The sequence below is a fragment of the Colobus angolensis genome, unplaced genomic scaffold (genome assembly GCF_000951035.1).
Source record: "Colobus angolensis palliatus isolate OR3802 unplaced genomic scaffold, Cang.pa_1.0 Scaffold181, whole genome shotgun sequence".
Taxonomy (NCBI): Eukaryota; Metazoa; Chordata; class Mammalia; order Primates; family Cercopithecidae; genus Colobus; species Colobus angolensis.
Window position 1 is genome coordinate 2,116,344 of NW_012114944.1, and position 4,790 is coordinate 2,121,133.

The following is a 4,790-nucleotide window of genomic DNA, read 5'->3' on the forward strand; positions in this document are numbered from 1 at the left end:
TCAACTTCACTGTTCATTGATGTGGAGTGCTTCTGAAATGTTTAAGAATAGCTTGGATTTTTTGTTTTGTTTTTGGAACATAGTTTGCTCTGTTACCCAGGTTGAAGTGCAGTGGCACTTCATTGTAGCCCGTTGCAGCCTCGATCTCCTGGGCTGAAGCGATCTTCTGGCTTCAGCCTCCCAATAGCTGGGACTACAGGTGTGCATCACCATGCCCATCTAATTATTTTTTATGGAGATGGGGTCTCACTTGGTTCCCCAGGCTGGTCTTGAACTCCTAGGCTCAATTGATCCTCCCTCCTTAGCCTTCCAAAGTGCTGCGATTACAGGCATGAGCTTCTGCGCCCAGCCAGCTTGGTATTTTCCTCATTTCTCTGGAAATATTACATACATTATGAAATTTTATACATGCCACTAATTCTTTGTGATAGAGTCTGTTGTAAATACGTTTAAAAATTAATTTGTACTGGGTTTTAAAGGATTTCTAAGCAGAAATAAACTTTAGCCTAGGCAGACAAATGGACACAAATTTCAAATCTATAATTTTGAAAATCTGGAAGGTAATTTACTTGGTCATCTTCAGGAATGTATCTGGTGGTCACATGTTCACATGATATGTCACAAATAACCAAAACTACTCAGAAGATTTACCTTTTAAGAACAACTGTAAGAACAACACTGAAGGGGTTGTGAATAGTAGTTAACAACAGCAAGTATTTCATGAGTACTTGTTTTATATCAGTAAGTGAAAAGTATCTAATTCTTGCAACAATCCTGTGAGGTGGTTTTATCCCATTTCGTGGAGAGACTCTATGGCAGAGACTTAAGTCTTCTAGATATTGTCCCATCACTCACAAGTGGCAAGCTAGGAAGTGTGTCTGAATTCTAAGAATGCTATTTTTCCACCTAAACCTATTTAAGTGTGTCTGAACTGAAAACAACTACATTTGGCCCACTTTTGAGCATTTGATGGAGTACAAGAAAAAAGGCAATATGAACTCAACACTAGTAATGTTTTCCAAACACAGGAGTCAAAATGGAAAAGAAAATATAATTCTAGGACACTAGCCATCTCTACAGTGAATGATATTTATGGAGTTATAATAATATAAATGCAGTTTACAGCCGGGTGCAGTGGCTCACACCTGTAATCCCAGCATTTTGGGAGGCTGACGCAGGTGGATTGCTTGAGCCCAGGAATTCCAGACCAGCTTGGATAACATGGTGAAACCCTGTCTCCACTAAAAATACAAAAATTAGCTGGGTATGGTGGTGCATACCTGTAGTCCCAGCTACTCATGAGGCTGAGGTGGGAGGATCACCCGAGCATGGGAGGTCAAGGCTGCAGTGAGCCGTGATTGCACTACTGCACCCCAGCCTGGGCAACAGAGTGAGACCCTATCTCAAAAAATAGTTTACAAATTTGGTTTGCAAATTTTAGGAAATACCACAGGGATAGACAAAGCACTTAATTGTTTTGTCAGGGCAAAATGTAAAACCTACCTTGACCATATAAAATTAAAGGCTCAGTTGGAAAATTAAAGGAGGAACAGAGATAGAAATATAAGGGTGTTTATGTTCATAGCCTAAAGATATTGGGGAGTCAGAAATACTATGTCTTGAACAAGAAATAGAAGTTTAAAAATATTCTTAAAAGTATTAAAGACTTCTGGTAATTGTTATGACACAAGGAATTCGTATCGGACTTCCTACAATAAACTATAAAAGTGGACAAAGGATATGAAGAAATTGTTTTCAGGTATTGGGCAGTAGTCAGGACAAGACTGTAATCCTTGAGGGAGAAGAAACACACAAGCGAAGCCCCACAGTCACCCTGGCTTTCTGCCTGAGGGTGCATAGTGACACGGAGCCCATACAGAGTGCATCGGTGTCATTGGGTGGAGGATAAACAGTTGAATTTAGGGCTGCTGAGATGGCTGCATACAGCAGGGTACTGGCAAGGAGGGAGCTGTGTAGCAAAGGAGCTCCAGAAATCTGCGTAGGGGTCCCTAGATGGTAATGCTGTGGAACATTTGGAATGCTCATACATTGCTGACAGGCAGTGTAAAATGGTATAATACTTTGGGAAATGGATGGTAGTTTCTTATGAGTTAAATACACACCTATCTTATGACCTAGCAATTCTACTCTTAAAACTTAGTCAATGGATGTGAAAACATATGTCTGCAAAAACACATCTATGAAAATGTTCATAGCAGATTTATTCCCCAAGCTGGAAAAAATCTCACATGCCCATCAACAGAATAAATTGTGATATAGTCATACAGTGGAATGCTATTCAGCAATAAAAAAGCAACTACTGATACATACATGTGTAAGTCTCAAATATTTTAAGGGGAAAAAAGTCAAGTGCTAAAGAGTACATAATGTTTGCATCTATTTATATGAAGTTGTATAATAGATACAGATAATTCATGGTTATAGCAAACAGAACAGTGGTTGCCTTTGGCAAGTTGTGGGAATGGGATAAAGACTGATTTGGAAAGTAGAGAAGAAAGTTAAACTTTCTGAGGTGAGGCCAGGTGTGGTGGCTCACGCCTGTAATCCCGGCACTTTGGGAGGCCAAGGTGGTGGATCACCTGAGGTCAGGAATTTGAGACCAGCCTGACCAACATGGTGAAACCCCATCTCTACTAAAAATACAAAAATTAGCCGGGCCTGGTAATCCCAGCTTGTAATCCCAGCTACTGGGGAGGCTGAAGCAGGAGAATTGCTTGAACCTGGGTGGCAGAGGTTGCAGTGAGCTGAGATCGCAACACTGCACTCCAGTCTGGGCGACAGAGTGAGACTCCGTCTCAAAATAAATAAAAATAATAGGGGTTGATTGGGTGCGGTGGCTCACACTTGTAATTCCAACACTTTGGGAGGCCGAGATGGGAGCTCAGGAGTTGGAGACCAGCCTGGGCAACATAGGTAGACCCCCATCTCTGCAGAAAATTTTAAAATTAGCCAAGCATTGTGATGCATGCCTGTAGTCCTAGCTACATGGGAGGCTGAGGTGGGAGGATTGCTTGAGCCCGGCAGGTTGAGGCTGTAGTGAACCACGATTGTACCACTGCACTCAAGCTTGGGTAACAGTGAGACCCTGTCTCAAAAATATAATAATAGTAGGGACTGATTTAAGCGATTTGAATTCTTAGGTTTCATAGCGAGTCAATACATTCAAAGCTGATGAATCATGAAATAATGATGTAAGCATATGAGTTCAGGTTAAGGAGTTAATTACCAAAAGAACAAAAAACAACTGGTTAACAAGGGTTGCCACTAGAGGTGGAGGGGATAGGAGTGTGGGTTATTACTTTTCATTATAAATAGGTCTTTTTACCATGTACCTGAATCATACTGCATAGACTTACACTTTTTAAGATGTATTTTTCATAAAATAGTGGTTGTGTGACTACACTCAGAGGACCAGCCATAGGTAATGGTCACATTCTTGGTCTATGACACTTGACCATTTACTAAAGCATTTCTTTCTTTCTTTCTTTATTTTTTGAGACGGAGTTTCACTCTTGTTGTCCAGGCTGGAGTGCAATGGCACGATCTCGGCTCACCACAACCTCCGCCTCCCAGGTTCAAGGGATTCTCCTGCCTCAGCCTCCCTAGTAGCTGGGATTATAGGCATGTGACACCATGCCTGGCCAATTTTGTATTTTTAGTAAAGACAGGGTTTCTCTATGTTGGTCAGGTTGGTCTCGAACTCCTGACCTCAGGTGATCCACCCGCCTCGGCCTTCCAAAGTGCTGGGATTACAGGCGTGAGCCACCGCACCCGGCTGACTAAAGCATTTCTGACTCATGTCGTTCTTAGATTTTGAACTCCACTTTGAAATTATGACATCATTTGTTAAGTGTTCTGTAACAGTGCTTGTCCATAGTTTTCAACCTCAGCACTTCTGAGGGATATTAAACATTTTCATTGGTGACGGTGGCTTTCTACTGCAGTGGTACTCAGCTGAGTTGCAGGGAATACATAGTTTAAAAAAACTGTCTGATACATACCAACTACCTAAAAGAATTCTTGGTTTCATGTCACTCTACTGCATGTTTTCGTTCATCCTCCCAGAATGTCTCTAGTATAGTACCTTACTTATAGTAGGTGTTCAATAAATATTTGCTAAAGGAAGGACTTTGAAAATAAACTGGTTGAAACATAATGGGGGAGGTGAAGTGGCTTTTGCAATCGCTGTCCTACCCTCAAATCATATAATGCATTTTAAAGTACATAATAAATAACTTGGTTATCTGTGTCATTGCAGCAGTAGATAATCATTGATTGCTTGGAGATGTCAGGTGTTGTGCATGTCCTCTAAGAAGTGTATCTGGGGCCGGGCACAGTGCCTCATGCCTGTAGTCCCCACACTTTGGGAGGCTGAGGTGGGTGGATCACTTGAGGTCAGGAGTCTGAGACCAGCCTGGCCAACATGGTGAAACCCCGTCTCTACTAAAAATACAAAAATTAGCCGGACTTGGTGGCAGATGCCTGTAATCCCAGCTACTCAGGAGGCTGAGGCAGGAGAATCACTTGCACTCGGGTGACAGAGTTTGCAGTGAGCTGAGATCACGCCATTGCACTCCAGCTTGAGTAACAAGAGCCAAACTCTGTCTCAAAAAAAAAAAAAAAAAAAAAACATGTATTATGCTTAAAGCAAAAACCTAACATACAAGTGTTCCAACATTCAAAGCTGATGAATCATGAAATAATGATGTAAGCATATGAGTTCAGGTTAAGGAGTTAATTACCAAAAGAACAAAAAACAACTGGTTAAC

The 4,790-nt window shown here is 41.5% G+C and overlaps 1 protein-coding gene across 6 annotated transcripts in view; it reads left to right on the forward strand.

Moving 5' to 3' along the window:
• The window catches only part of TRMT10B (tRNA methyltransferase 10 homolog B (S. cerevisiae)), a 24,472-nt gene that overhangs the window by 2,795 nt on the left and 16,887 nt on the right, over window positions 1-4,790 (forward strand). The window lies entirely within an intron of this gene.